Genomic DNA, 16,937 nt, shown 5'->3' on the forward strand with positions numbered 1-16,937 from the left:
ATTCAAATGAATTGAAGTCACCTGACTGGTAACAGGTTTTGTTGCAAGTTTCAAATACATAGAATTGCTTATGGTAGGACAGAATTTCTAAATTTTCTTACATTTTGAAATTTGGTAAACTTATATCAGATATGCTGTTAGAAGAGCATTTTGCCTTGCAATCTGGATGTTGTTAGGACATGAATTATACTATTAAAAGAAGGTGGAAAATGTTTTAAAACTATTAAGTCATTTTATCAGCCCTGGTGACCACATGTAATATTCTGAAGTACTGTAACTTAAGAACTCATAAACCGCCAGATTTGACAATATTTCAAAGTAAGTTTCACCTGAAATTATTTGACTGTTGCTAATGAAAACCATGAGATTGTTAGCTAAGCTGTTTGTACTTATTGTCATCATGCTAAGGATCACCTGGCAGGAAAGGGTACAGACACCTTGCTCCAGTTGAACTGCCAAGCATTCAAACTATGCTTCAGAGAGCACAACTACAATAGACTGGTCACGTTGTTTGAATGCAAAATATATGCTTGCCAAAAAGACTATTTTATGGAGAACTCACAGGGGACAGGAGATCAATACTGTGATCAGAAGAAGCGATACAAAGACACTCTAAAGAACTTTGGATTTGACTGTGCAACATGGAAGACACTGCACAGGATCACTCAGCATAGCCTGCACACATCAGAAAAGGTGCTGTGCTCTATGAGCAAAGCAGAATTGAGACAGCACAAAACAAATGTAGAATGTGCAAATGTATGGTATCCAACCCAAATATTCACATGGACTATCTGTGCCCAACCTGTGGTAGAACATTCGGAGCTCATATTGTTCTGATCAGTCACAGTTGGACATACTGAAATTTCACTTTATCATGGTGATGTTATTTTGGTCCTTTTCGAGTACGAAGAACAACAACCAACCAATCAACTAATCATCATGTTAAAACCTATCAAATATTTTAGGTACTTTATAAAAGAAAAGTGGAAAATTGGTTATGTGTGAAAATAGTATAAAGAAAAGAGCCTATAAAATATCTTTGTAAACTTACAAGGATTCTTGGGATCAATTGTTCATAATTCTTATCAACCCTGTGCAAGTGTTAGCTGTGTTATAGAATTCCTACTGAGCAAATGGGATCTAAACGCTCCATGCAACAAAAGTGGGGGATGAAATTTCAAGCCTGTTTATAATGTAGAGTTTCATCTAAATTTATTTGTCTACCACTTGTTAAGGTAGTATGTGTGTGTGTTTGTGTGTGTGTGAGCATGTGTGTGTGTGTGTGTGTGTGTGTGTGTATCTGGAGGATTACAGCAATTGATAAGTGTTGTTTTATAATAAGTGAACTATCATATACTCACTATCTATGTGGAATTGCAGAGTGTAAATTATTTTCTTGATATCTAGTGATATATTTTATAGGAGGGTAAGTTCAGACTCTAGGGGAAGACAAAAGGAAGAAAAGGATATTGAGTAAATTTTTAAAGGCTTAGTAAACTTTACTATTTCAACACCATGAGAGGACAAATAATAGCTAATTCTTAAGTTGTATTTAGTGAAACTTGCTGTAGGAGGTGAAGTCTCATGGGACTGTAATCTGATATTATTCTCAGTTGTGATTTCAGAAATGACTGTCTGCATTGTCATGAGACCAGTAGTTCACCATTCAAGGGAGATGCCACTTGTGTTGCCTGTAAGGAGTGTAGTTTGCGAGCTATCCCAGGCAGTATGTCTGTATCTGGGTAAGGGCTTAAGGACTACCTTGGCATGACTGAAGGTAGGAATCCTTTCAAATTTGTTTTCCCATTATGTCCTTTTGAGAAAGATTATTTCCCACCTGATTAAATCCTGAGTCTGGCTTTGGGACCCTGTAAATGGAAGTGGAGCTTTGTATGACTGCCTGTTCTAGGAACCAGCAATTCCTACCTGAACACAAACAGAACTAGGGACACTTTATCCTATATACCTGGTGTTATATTGAGTCATGGTGCACCCTTACTCTTGAATTGGAGGGTCTCTTTTGATACTGTTAAAATCATGTCCCTGCTTCTAACTCTCATAGCAAATTTCTCCTATCAGGATAAGCAAACAGTGGAACTGTGCCATTGCAATACTGGATCAATTAGTTACTAGATGAATACTAAGGCATCTGAATTACTGTATTAAGCTTCAAGTGGGAAGGACCTTGCTATTTGTTCTGAATTTGTAATCATTCCATGACCTAAGCAAGAGTTAAATCAGTGCTTTAATTTGTTATGTGTGTAAGATTCAGTTGCTGAAGTATCTCATTCCACCACAACAATATGGGTATAATTAGACAAAGGTAAAGAAGGTTGTGAAACAAAATACATACATACATACACCACATGTATGACTTTAGCACACTCTTGGTTTCAGAGTGATTATGAATAGTAACAGTTGCTCTTTCCCTCCCAGCTCCATTTACTTATTTTTTTCTTTGTTTTTCTCATTAAAGGGGCTATTCCCTGTTTATTTCTAAGAGAGGCCTATTCACTGAATGAGCATTACCTCACTCTAAGTGAGTACCTGAATAAGCCAAGGTCTCCCATTGTATCATGGGCCTTCTCCACTCATCCCGATGAATATCTGGTCACTGGATCAAGATGGCCCAGGAGGGGAAGTGAGGTTGGTGACTTGCACAGCCCTCCCTCACTCAAAACGAAGTCAAGTGAAAGTCATATCATCATTTCTCTGATGGCATAGTCATCTTCAAAAATGGAAGATGAACAGAGACAGACTTTAACATATGTATGTATGGGTGTATCTCTCTATCGAGAGAGAGAGAGAGAGAGAGAGAGAGAGAGAGAGAGAGAGAGAGAGAGAGAGAGAAAGACTGAAGTCAGGAACCTGTTCTGTTTTAGTTTTAAGGAATAGGATTTCAGTAGTCAGTTATCTTAGTGGTGAGTAAATTATGAACTATTTTGTGATACTTTCATGGGAAATCTTATTTTACTTATGGTTGTTATTTAATCTGGAATTAGAACTTGTGTGAAGAGTACGTCCTAAAATGCATGACAACTTATTAAGAATCACTTGAAGGATGTTCCCATTGTTTTAAGGGATTCTGAAAACAGTAGACTATATTTATATCCATTTGAATATGGTTAATGACCTAACATGTTTTAACATAGTTTGGGATTATTATGTTGACATATATCATTAAAAGCTGAACCCAGGGATAAAAATTATTTACTTACCATGAGTACTAGTAGCTATGTGTTCATTTATGGAAATAGATCATGAAAGTTTCTCTTAACCCTAAGAATGAAATTAAGAGGAGTGTAAATTTTTAAAAAAGTGTAGTGCCAATGCAATACCCACAGTGGCCACTCTGGATGTGCACGCATATATCCAGAGTAAATTCACAAAACTTAAAATCTCCTCCAACAAGATGAAAGCAAAATATTTATTCAGACACCAGAAAGACAATTCCACCATGGTAATAACAAAGTTTGTACACATTACCAGTCAAAGGAGCACTGCCATCTCCAGGCCTTCCCGCTGTTAGGCCTCACCACGAACATGCTCCCTTAGACAGAATTCCTCTGTCACTCACACAAGCTACTATTCCTGAGCTCTGCCTTGTTCTCTCCCAGCCCTGCCTCACTCTCTCTCAGCCCCACCCTTCCTGTTCAACATGTTTGGCAAGCTCCTCCCACCATCAACTCCATGTGACTCAGGCCATGCACTGGGCCAAAGCTCAGAGCAGATCACACACGGGCTTATTAAGGGATAGTGAAGATCTTAAAATTCCCTCACCATTACAAGAAGTAATGAGATGAGATGATTTAAATGTCAAAATAAATTGTTCTCATAGAATATATGCTCCTCAGCATGTTTTTATAGCATGTTCTGGAAAGGCCTTGCTCATTTAAGTTCTAGAAATTGGGTTTCATATTTTACATATGAAGTTGCATTGATATTATAAAGAAGATAGAAGGAGCAAATGGTATGCCATAATTCAAGTTGTCTAAACTTTCAAGTGAATTATGAGTTCCTAAATTTGATGTTCTTATGGTGCTATGGGTAATGAGCCCAGAATCATGAAGTTTGAGCTGGTTTTCACCATATGACCTAGTTATTGGAAGCAAATTTAGAAGCATGTACAAATTGTATTGAGATCCATTTTACAAAAGATTTTCATACAATCATCTAGGACTCTTCAGGTGACTTAGAGGCAGAGAAGCAAATCCACTGTAAAGAGACTTCTCCAGAGCCACCTGAGGAGAAAAAGACCTATTCTGGGATGGCCCAGGGAGGATGTTTCCAAGGACCAGACAACTGCAGGGGACATATGGGACTCAAGACGAAATGTGCTAATTAACTGAACATTGGGAGTGGGTTACCACCCTATTCAGAGAGGTTTTTCTCCTTGGAGCAATACATCTAGCTTTGTTTAATTTTATGATATTCATGGAAACATGGGATTTGATTTGTGACACTTGTTTCCTATTGTGAGTTTAAATCCCCTCGTTTATACTCACTAATGTGGTGCAGAACCTTATATGTGTGTGCACGTATATATGCATATGTGCATGTGTATGTATGTATATAAACATGTATGTATGTATGAACTCTTCCATATGTACAGGCAAGCATACATCCACACGTATATATTAGTTTTGTTGTTCAGTTACTTCCACTTATGTGGTTAGCACCAAATGGGGGAATCGTTGAAAGCTATGCTGAATAATCAATCATTCCATCATTCCCAGCCCTGGTTATCAGGCAGTACTGAGGGAGGCTATGATGGGAAAAGAGACACTAAATCCACAGCTTTTTGTATTACCTGCTCTTCATTACCTACCCCTACCTGAAAATTGTCACATTCTTGCTACCTTGGGAAGGAACCGAGATGCAAGGGCCCAGTCTCTTCTGCTAAGATCGACCTGTCTGGAGTGTCTTAAAGTTACCTATCATAGTTGTCTCCACTTTGGAGCCATTGCTGATCTTCAGTAATTAGCCGGGAAACGTGTTGCTACCTTCATATACCTATAATAAAATTCTTTTGATTCTCTTTGTCCTGAATATTGCCTGGTTAATCAGGGTGAAAGCCCAAATGGAGAATGTTTCCTTTCATTAATGCCAACCAATCAAAATGAAAACTCTGCATCTAAAATTTATTTTTATATTTTGCTTAATAATATTAAGTGCTTAATTAGTGTTGCTTGAATGATCCTGAGCTCAGTTCTCATCTTTGCTCAGCTGAAATCATAAGGGTCACCCTGAAGGAAGAACTAAGAGACCTAGCTCTAGCAGGTGACAAACTCCCTTGAGCAGCAACTCAAGACCTTGGAAAGGAAGGTCTAGAACTGGACTGAAGAGCCTTTTATTTCTTTTCCTTTTCTGCTCTAACATAAAGCTTCATAAACCTAGTTTCACAGGAGACTGCTTTGGTCTCTCGCAGTTATTACACCAATACAACCCATTTTTTCTTTTAAGCTTGAATGATGATCAATTTTCTTCTTACCAAAAAGAAAGAGATGACATTTCCTTACTATTATATGGTTTCTGGTGTATTAGTCACCAAAAATATGGAGAAACTGGCTGCTACTTACATCTTAATTTATATTTTTGGTTGATAAAGCATATTCAAGTTTTCCTGGTACGATGCAGAAAAGCCATGCAGAAACTGGATAATGGACTAAGGCATACTCATAGAGGACTTCCAAACATTCTTGTTGAAAAGACAAGAGCTGAATAAAAAATTTGACTTTCAAATACAAGAATCAAGAGAAACATGCAAAGATAAACAGAAAAGAGAAGCCATAAGAGACTCTTGAAAGCTATACTGTTTACATTCCTACATGGCAAAATGATATTTGTAATTCATGACACCTTTTCCAGTATTAGGGTAGTTAGAGAGAATATATATTAGTGTTTGGAACCTATGTTAGATGAACATAGGTAGGTGTGTATGGGTATGAACGTAAGCATGTATATATCATATATGTGTAGGTACGTGTATGTATATATATATATGTATATATGTATACATACATATATACATAGACATGGAGCAGAGGACGAGCTGTATAGGAGGGGAGAACACCTAAATATAAAATTTACTCTTGAATGGAGTGTAAGAGAAATGGAGAGTTAGAATGTAGCAAATCATCTCACATAAAAGAGGCAAGAAAGAACTTTCACAATGGAGGGAAAGAGGGGGGAGATTAAAGGGAATAAGTGATCCTTACACTCAAGGCATTTGGTTTTAGGAGGGAATAACACACATTCAACTGGATATGGAAGTCTATTTTACCCTGCAGGAAGGCAGGAGGGAAGGGGATAGGACAGGAAACATAATAGAAGGGAAAGCAAATTGGGAAAGGGATAACCAGAAGTAAACACTACTGTGACAGCACAGATCAATGGAGATAAATGGAAGGCAGGATAGAACAGAGGGAAATTTGGCTAGTCTTTCGCAACACAACTGCTACGGAAGTGCTTTGCAGAGCTAAATATGTATAGCCTACATTGAATTGCTTGCATTCTCAGTGGGGATGGGTGGGCAGGGAGGAAGGAAGAGAAGTAGGAACTCCTAGTTTCAAAAATGAATTTTAAAAATTGCTTTTACATGTAACTGGTAAATAAGAAATATAGGCAATAGGATATAGAAATCCGGCTTGCACTATAACAAAATAGAGAGGAAGGGGATAAGATAAAGGAGATGGGTGATAGAAGGGAGGGTAGACTGGGCAAGGGGAGATAAGAATACACACTTTCTTGTGGTGAGGGCAGGGAGAGATGGGGAGAAAATGTGGAACTCAAAACCTAGCGGAATGGAGTAATGAAAACTGAAAATTAATTAAATAATTAAACAATTTAAAAAATACTAGCTCCAAGATTCTCATTCCGAAAAAAAAAAAAAAACAACCTTATGAAATAGAATTCTTATGTTATAATTTCCTCAGGCATTCGTTATGTTTTTAGCCTTTCGCCCACTAGTGAGTTTTATATAGCACTTAGTATATTATAATGAGCAATATATGCTTGAGCTAATGCATGGGTGGGTCATTTTTTGTAGTCTCATCTACTTCCTAAATCTTTTAAAACTTGAATTACGTCTTTGTTACAATGTGCTACATGACTGTATCTAAAAATTTGCAGTAATGTGGCACTAGAAATTATAATCAATGCTACAAAGAATACAGGAAAAGGGGCTTTTCACATGCTTTCTGGGCACCTATAAATGGGATCACTAAACATCGCAGGAAGCTTGTAGCATTGGTATATTATGGTGATTTCTGTTGTTAAATAAAATAAAACTGTTAAAATTGAAAAAGACAAGAAAAAAGAAAGATGTCTTTCTGACACCAGGTCTAACACTCTATTCAATGCACCACCTAACAGCCTTGGAAATTCCATAGACTTGCCTTCACAGGGATGGAAATAGAGTTGATGGGGGTAGAAGCAAAAAGACCTAGGTTTAAGTACAGCTTATAGACACTGTGACTCTAGGGAGTTACTTCCCTCTGTACCCTGAAGAATCACCCTAAGACCATAAATAGTTGGGGGAAGCTCTTCACTCAATATCTAGTGGCAGTTGAGCACTTCATTATTCCATGATGCTTCCTTGGCACACAGAAGGAATTTAAATGTTTATTGATTGCCTGGCTAAGGGAATTAAAAGCTTGGGACTTCAAAAGTCAAGATGACAGAACAAGAAGTAAATTGCTGTCTCTCTCCCATGTTCACTTCTGGATAAATAAAAACAGAAAATGGAAAATAAAAATCCAGAACAAATCAAGGTCAGTTATATAATATTTCAATCCCGCCCCTCTCCACTCCTCCCACCCTCCGTGGATTCTCCAGCACAAAATTCTTTCTCAAATCGTGCTTCCAAGTTCATCGTGGCTAGTATAGGGATTCCATCTTGAACGTAGAACTGAAAAAGGAAAACAAGACAGAAAAGAACAAAACAGAAAGTCCATTTGTCAGGGAAACAAAGAAGGGGGAAGTAGTTCTTGCCCCCACCCAGGGCATCCATAGTGTAGATGAACAGGAAGTCCAAGGAATTAACTTCCTGGACATAGGGGAAAGAAGTAAGATTATGCTTATTGGGACTCAACCTGTTCTGGCAACAAGGCCAGAGGAAAGAGGCTACTCCCACACATGTGGTGGGGGAACATGGAATGTTTTCTCCCAGAAGCTGGCCGTTAGCTCTTCCCATGAGGAAGCCTACATTCTAAGTGATTTGGACATGGGCAAAGCAGAGTTATATAAATTTCCCTAAGAGAGACGAGTTTATAAAGGACGATTAAAAATTAGATTAAAACTATGAACACTCGAATTCTTCAAAACAGTTCAATACAAGGAATATATTTTCAGGTTCTTTTCACCTTTCAAGGAGTAGGTTTATTACTTCTACCACTTGGGGGAACAAAGTATTTTTTTTAATTTCTGAAACACATTTAATAAATGTAATTTCTTCAAAGCACTGACATATTTGCATGACTGCAGATACTCTGAGAAAATTATAGATGTATACAATACATTATATATACATTATATATAATCTCATTATGAACAAACAGTACACTCACATTAAATTATACATCAAGGTCCCTTTCTGTACATCCCCTGCAACTGGTAGGGGGGTTGCATTAGTAGAAACAAGTACATCACCTAGACTTACATCAAAATCCACCTCCCCCACCCCTGGTTTCTCCATCTCTCTTTATAGTGTCATGGAGTGCCTAGCTCCAGGCTGTGAAAGTTCGTTCAGTCCTTCATAGACAACTTGGTTAGAGCCCTTCAGGAGCAAAAAGTCAGTCAGTGGTAGCAACCTAGAAGAACCTGCTCTGCAAAATACTGCACCACAGATGCTGAGGAAAGTAAGTTTTGAACTGCCTGTGTCAGGCCAGAGACCTGAAAAACAGAGAGTGGAACAGGTCAGAAGGACAAGAAATGCATATATGAGGGCTTTTCAACACTCCACAAAGTATCCCAAAATTTTGCCACAGCAACTAATTGGGGCCAGTTCTGACGACTCAAAGCAGAGACATAGTTTAGTGAACTATGAATTGCCCAGCATGACAGGAAGCTGAGAATCTTTGAAAGCTACAATCAGAGAGTAGGGAGTCAAGAAGGGAGGGATAACAAAAATGATGAGTGAAAAATAATGGAAATTCCACAGATTTTGGGAAGAAAAAAACTCAGAGAACTTCAACATAAACCGACAAATCAAAAAGGAAAGTGATAAAAACAGAAGGAAATACGGCCTTCATATCTCATTTAAAAAGTTCAGGCACCAGTTCATGAAGAAATACTGAAGAAACAAAAATGAAAATGATTCAGCACTTGATAACACAGATAACCGTGTGGAATTTGAGAACATGGAACCACAATATTGCATTCCTCAGTGGTTCAAAGGAGAAATGAGAAGTATGCAAACAGAATTTATGTCTGGCACAACAAAAATAATTAATGGAATTGTTGCTGTGATCATTTTTGTTGTCAAAGAAGACCATGCCATCAGAGAAATTATGACATGACTTGCGCGTGACTTTGTTTTGAGTGAGGCAGGGCTATGAAAAGTCACCAGCCTCACTTCCCTTCCAGAGCCATCTAAATCCAGTGACCAGATATTCATCTGGATCACTGCAGATGACCCAGGATGAGCTGGGACACCTTGGGACATTTAGGCCAAGATCTTTGCAGGTACTCACTTAAGGTGAGGTAACACCTGTACATTGAATAAGCCTGCTTAATAACTAGCCAGAGGATAGCCCCTTTAATGAGCCAAGAAAAAAAAAAGACATCAGACTGGGAGAGAAACAGCAACAGTTACTATTGACAATCAGTCTAAAGCTAGGAGGGTCCAGAAGAGGCCTTAGGCAGGGTCACATTGGCATCCCAGCTTCAGAGTGCATTAAGCTTGTGTGGGTGTTCGTCCTTCACGGCTGAGGAAGACCATCCCATCAGAGAAATAATGACATGACTTGAACTTGACTTCGTTTTGAGTGAGGGAGGACTGTGCAAGATCACCAGCCTCACGTCTCCTCCAGAGCCATCTGCATTAGGTTTAAGGTTTTGGAAAAAGAAAGGACAGGACAGGGAAGGAAGGGAAAAAACGGGAAGGGAATGGAAAGGAAGGGAAGGGAAGGAAAAAGAAAGAAACTAAATAATAAAACTCAAGTCAACTAAACATCTTTTGGCCATTAAAATTTACCTTCCTTTGTAGAGGAGAAGGAAGGGGAGGGGGAGGCAGACATGAGAGAAGGAGCTGAGTTACCCAGCTAGTTGGGTCCCCCTTCAGGCAGCTGCGTCTACTCACAGGACTGTCTTCCTCCTTCGTTGCTGAAGAACACCATGCCATCAGAGAAATGATGACATGACTTGCACTTGACTTTGTTTTGAGTGAGTGAGGGCTGTGCAAGGTCACCAGCCTCACATCTCCTCCAGGGCCATCTCAATGAATGGAATAGAAAAAGCTGAAGGTGCAATGAATAACAAGCCTTGCCAAAGAAACAAAAGAGATAACAATAAATTAAGAATGTATATACACAGAAGTGGGCAACCTAGAAAAACAGGAGTCAAAACAACATTAAATAAAAATATGATCATTATGCAAGCAAAATATGAATTTCAAGGCAGGATGTGCAGTGACAACATAAGGATCATAGGTCTCTCAGAAGAATACATCAGGACAGAAAATTTTAACACCACAATGAAGTAAATAATTGAAATGTCCAGAACTTCTGAATACAGAACATGAAAATTACAACTGAAAGAATTCACAGACTGCTTCCAGAAGATAATCATATAATGGGTAAATTTGATTGAATTCAGAATTAAGAAGTTCTGCAAGTCATCAGAAGAAGGAACTTCAAATACAAGAGAAAGAACATTCAATGATCACAGGACTATTCTGTGCGCAATAGAAAACCGAGAAACAAATGGAATAATGTACTGTGCTTTGAGGAGTAATGGAACTGAGGATACAGTTCTATGTAGAACATTTACCCTACCCTGTAAATCTGAGCTTGACCAGAGAAATCAAGAAAGAAAAAGGCAAAGGCAGAAAAGAAGAAGAGAAAGGAATATGAAACATTTTGAGAAAGAAAATCAGAACTGCAGAGATTGTTTACCTCTTGAACACCAAAAACAACAGAAAGGCAGGAGTGAATGAATGCTTCAGGCAAAGACAGTAACAGCAATAGAGTGACAAAAGAGAGGTCAACAAGACTTTTTCTAAATGTGTGGAAGGAGACAGCAGTAAAGTGGAAATTTAGTCTAGGTAACAACGAAGATGCTGATGGGGGCATTATGGACAGAACTTGGCAACACCTGGCTTACAGATGAATGCTTCTTTTGTGTGAGTAGGTTACAATAGGGGAAGGTGCATAAAAGGGGAGAGGGGATCAGGGGGAAAGAGAAGAGTGATACCTCAGGGTCACATCAAGGGCTAGAAATGAGGGGAAGGTGACATCTATGATCTCAGAACGAAAAGGGTTGAGGAGGAGGGGAGAAAGACTGAGAGGTAAAAGGAAGGGGAAAGGAAGGAGCCCTTACTTTGGAAGTGAGATGGAGTTCAACTGATGAAAACTCTTAGGGTGAAGGGAGATTAGGATTTTACACTGGATAAGGCCTAGGAATATTGTACTTCAAATGGACTCTTACTTTGGGGGGGGGGAGCGGAGAGAAAGTGGAGAAACTGGAACCTCTGGGTTGTGTGGCACTTGGAACACTCGGAAAACATGGACATGGAGATTTCCAGGCAAATGTAGTAAAGTAATTGAATGAACATAGTATTATGTTTGGAGCTGAAGATGGAACGTGAAACTGAAAAACTTCTGCACAGAGAAAATTAATGCTTCTAAGATAAGAAGGGAAGTGGTCAAATGAGGAAAAGAATTTATAGCAATTTTGTCTGATCAGAGTTCAGTATCCAAGATATCATATATCCATTTCTCAACAGATGAATAGTTAAAGGATACGAACAGTTGTCCAAAGAAGGCAAAGAATTCACAACTGCATGAAAAATGCTCCAAATGACTAATAAAGGAGAAATGCAATTGAAAGAACCATAAAGTTTCACCTCCCACTCTGCAAAATGGCAAAAAAGACAAAACATGGCAAAAGATAGTGTCATAGAGGCTTTGAAAGACAGGCATAATAATACATTTTCAGAATTGTGAAATGGTACAACTATCTTCTAAAGGAATTTGGAATTATGCAAGTAAAGTTATTAAAATGTCCATACCTTTTGAACTAGAGACTCGACTACTAAGCTTATTTCTCAAGGCAGCCATCGATAAGAAAAAAATGTCCCCATATACTCTAAAATACTTACAGCAACACTTTTTTATTATCGCTGACAACTGGAAAGAAAGTTGATATCCATCAGTCGGGGAATGTTTGAATGTAATAGAATATTACTGTGCTGTAAGAAATGATGTGCAGAGTGATGTAAGAAAAAGCAATATACACAGCAACTACAACAATGTAAATAGATAGAACACACACACACATACACAAATCAAAATTATAAAAAGCAAGTATGACTCAAATGAAGAGATAGCCCTTCATGGAGGTGAAAGATCTACAGATACTAAATATTACCCACGTTTTTAGATACTTATGTCAATCAATTGTGCTAACTTTTTTCTTCTTTTTCCTCTACAAAAAAATGCGATTTGTCATATGGGATGGTTCTCCGAGAAGTGGTAAAGAAGTACACATTGAATACTATAGTGATGCAAACAGAAAGCAAGAAACACCAATGAAAACTTACTTTTAAAAATTATAAATCAGCTTTAGTCTTCGGCCCCTTGCCTGATTGCTCTGAAAGGCAGGGTTGTCTGGCCACTTTCAGCATCTGGCAATATGAATATTCTAGCCAGAGGATTTATAGGCAGAACGCTCATGTTTTGTGGAGTGAGCAGGATGAACTGTTGGTATTGCTGGGATTGTGCAATCCTGAGGATCATGTCCATCGCAATTCTTCTACTGACGGGGTCCAAGTACATATCAAAGGCATCCAGGCATCTGAAAGGAGATTCTGTGATGGACCATAGAGTGAGAATGAAAACAAAGTTTGAAAAAGAATTTTCACTCCCTGCTAGGAATTGGATGTCAGCAGAAGCAGCTTTATTTCCTTCTTTAGACTGGACTCTTATAGAGAGGGTTTCATTTTTGTGATCAAATCTCATTTCTCCGGAGTAGGCCCACTGCGACAGTAAGTTATCAAAGTATAACTTGCATCGTAAAGCAAAACCTCTCCTAAATTGCTGCAATATTTCATATTTTTGTTGTGATGTTTCATCCAACGATTTCATACACTTCTTCAAATTCTTCACTTTAACATCTAGACCCTGATGTCTTTCTCTTACTTTTTGGTACTGCTGTATTATTTCTTCTCTGCTTCCATAAATTCTGTTTTCTGATGCTATCTTCTGCTTTAACAGACTAACTGTCTCTTCAAGAACAGAGGGGGTTTCCTTAATTTCTTTTCGCTCTGGGCAGAGGTATTTGGCTTGAGCAAGCTCTATCTCTAGATTCCTCTCTTTCATAGACAGCTCTTCCTTTGTCACTTGGAGAGAATTCAGGTGTTGTTTAAGCCAATCTTGATAATGCAGCATGTATCGTTTTTCAGTATCTATTTCTAAACCGGCATTGTTTAATTCTTGATTCAGAGATTCTGTTGATTCTGAAATTTGGCACATTTCTATCTTAATGTTTTCATGTCTCTGTTCAGCAACCATTTTCTGTTTTCTTAAATTCTTCATCTCTTCCTTTCTCATTTTCACCTTTTCCTCCACCTCTGTCATCAGCTTTTTAATTTCTTGTGCTTCTTTTTCCAGAATGGAGATATCTCCTGGTTGGTTTTCTTCCTTCTCCAGATCTCTTATTTCCATGTTGATTTTTGTCACTCTCATCTGGATTTCTTTTAAATGTAGATCATGATTCTTCAAAATTTCTTGATTCTTTCTGATATCATTTTCAAGTGTACATGCATGTTGCTGATAGACAGACAACCGTGCCATTTTATTTTCAATTTCTTTCTCCACATGAATTATTTCTATTTCCACATCAATCAGGTAAGTAGGTCTCAATTTTTCACATGAGTAATAGCGTCTCTCCAACACTTGGTCACCATCAGCAGTGAAAACTTCACTACAGTTCTTGGGGGGCCTCTGAGCCTGCATTACTCTACGAGCCAAAGAGTTATTTTTGATAAGCAGCACTGACTCTATGCCCCTCATGTCAATCAAAGCATTGGCCACCACTGCCTCACTTATTTCTAAAGCTGTGAGAACTGTTGGATACTCTGGGTGAAAGGCTGCTTTATGTGTTACATCATGTACCTCACACTGGAATGGTGCCACAATTATCTGTGGTCGTGGAGAGCTTGGTGGATAAAACTTTTCCATTAACCCCTGAAGTACTTCCTCATCTTTGGGGTTGTTACAACAAAAGGCAAAAAGAAGGCCCTTTAAGCACGACTCAACAGCCAAAGCCAATTCAAGATCTCGGAGACGAATGTAAGCTCCTAGTGGGCCTATAGGTTTGCAAGTAAAGCACCCTTGTCTGTGGGTATTGTCTACTGCTTCAAGAAGGGCTGTCATTTGTGGTTCAAATAGTTTCAGTGGATCAGTTTTACAGTCTTTTAATCGGTTTAGCTGTTGCTGCTCATCATTGAGTATTTTCTGTATATTTGATACTTCTTCCCTAAGTCGAGAATATTCTTCATTGTCTTTTTGGATAGCTTGCTGAAGATGTCCCATTACTTGAACAAGTGAATCTTCTTGATCCTGAAAGTTCTTTATGTTTTCCCTCAATGTGAAAATTTTTTCCTGTTTTTCCGACTTTTCTTGTTCTATATTCTTTTTCAGGTCTTCAATTTGGTTGCAGTGTTCTTTGGCCTTGCCTTGTAACTCTTTCAGTTCATTTTGGGAAGCATCATATAAAACTTCAGCTTTCTTATACGCCTTGTCTTTTCTGTTTACATCTTCTTTTGCCTCAACACATTTGGTCTCTAATGCAGAGGCTTCTTTGTTTAGTTGGTACAAATTCTGCTGAATATCTTTAAACTTCTTGGCTGCTTCATTAAATTTCTGCCGACAGGCCTCCAATTCCTGGTTTAATCTGATAGTGTGCTGATCTCCAATGTTTATATTAGTTATCATATCTTCAATTTGTCTTTCAGATTCATTCACTACTGCCCAGGCTATCTCTACTTTCAGTTCCTCTACTCTCCTCCTTGAGGCAACCATACTCTGGAAACGCTTTTCTATGTCTCTGACCCGACAGTTTAGTTCCCACAGCAGTGCTTCTCCCTGTTCTATCTGATTCTGAGTCCAGGCCTTTTTCTCCAAAATGCGTAAGTAATCGTCATTCATCTCTTCCAGTTGGGCCACTTTCAGAAAGAATTTGTATCTGTCACCATCATTTGTGGTATGCAGTAACTGCCTGCCCATCTCCTGCTGCAAAATAGACATTGGATTATCTACCCGTATATTAAAATGATCGAGAATGGCCCTTAGCTCTGCTTTCTCAGAACAAACCAGGCTGCCTGCGTGGTCCTTTAGTCTGTAACTTGCAGAACCATTTACACTGATGCATTGCTGCACCGTTATGGAGTCCCCATACAGGTCAGATTTGAAAGCTTCTTCCCCTCTGTTGCGTAATGTAATGGAGATGTTGGCTGAAAGCTCTCCATATTTCACAAACTCTCTCAAAGACGATCCTAACGCTTGTCCACCCAGACCAACCACTAGAGCTGTCAGCAGTGCACTCTTGCCCATCTGTCCCACCACAAAGTTGACACCGGACCCAAATTTCACTGGCCCCAGCTTGGCATGGCACATAAAGTTCTCCAGCTGGATACTCTCAATGATGCCGATTTCCACTGAAGCGGAATGAGAAGCAGCAGCACCAGCTCCCTGAGAAACACTCTGAAAGAGAACCCTCTCTTTGCCCTCATTCGCATCGCCCTGTGGCCCTGGCCTTGTACTTGGCTGCCCCTCTGCAGATGGGGTGATGTAGTCCTCTTTCCTCTCAGCCATTGAGTCAGTGACAGAAGAAACCTGCGTGGATGGGAGGACCTTCTAGCTCTTCTTCCCTTCCCCCTCTTCCTCCCCAAGGAGGCTCAATCCGAGGGTGCCTCTCTGCAGCCCTGGAGAGCTCCTTTTAGCCTCTTAAAGCCCCAACCCAGGCCCCCCTTCCTCTCTAGTCCGGCAGACAGGGTCAAGGTGGAAGCCCCCGCAACCCGCCCCCCGAGAAGCTCAGCTGCGCAGCTCTGCGCCCCAAGCTGGCCAGCAGGGTCGGCGGCAATGGGGATGGATGCTCAGCTTCAGTTTCGGGGGCTCCGTTCCCCACGCCCCTCCGTCCCGCAGACCCCCTCCGCCCAGTAGATTCCTTCCCCTTCCGCCCAGTAGACTCCCTCCCCCTCACTACCATGCGGACCCGTGCGGTACGATTCCCTCACCACTCAGCCTGAGATGCTCGGCAGCAGCAAGGCCCAGATCCCAATCTGCAGTAGCATCTCCCCCGCAAGAGGCTTCTGGAGTCTGGGCGGCCACCAGGCAGAAGGGGAAGGGACGCGAGCTTGCGCAACAGCCTCTCGACCCCGCCCCCTTACTGGGGAGGGGGGAAACAGCTCTGGAGTAGCCTTCCTTCTGCGCCTGTGCAGGGCGCGGGACTGTAGGGGCGGGGCTCGAGCGGCGAGTATTCCTGAGTGGCACCTTCTCCTCCAGCCTTCTCCGCCACCCATCCCCCTACCCCCACCGTCTCATACTTCGGAACTGGCAATGCCAGGGCCACAAAGAGGTGGCCAGTGGCAATGACGAAAGGATGCATCATGTGGCTTTCTGTCTGCCCGTCTGTCCTGAGCCTTCTCCTTGTCAGCTCCCATGGACGAAAATCTCCCAGGTCTCCTCCACCTGCAGGCATTCCTTGCTTTACAGAGA

General features: G+C 40.1%; 1 pseudogene; it reads right to left on the reverse strand.

Moving 5' to 3' along the window:
- Positions 1-7,767: 7,767 nt before the first annotated feature.
- On the reverse strand, positions 7,768-16,408 carry LOC140516149 (structural maintenance of chromosomes protein 6 pseudogene; annotated as a pseudogene).
- Between the last annotated feature and the right edge of the window lie 529 nt (positions 16,409-16,937).

This window comes from Notamacropus eugenii, chromosome X (genome assembly GCF_028372415.1).
Source record: "Notamacropus eugenii isolate mMacEug1 chromosome X, mMacEug1.pri_v2, whole genome shotgun sequence".
NCBI classification, from domain to species: Eukaryota; Metazoa; Chordata; class Mammalia; order Diprotodontia; family Macropodidae; genus Notamacropus; species Notamacropus eugenii.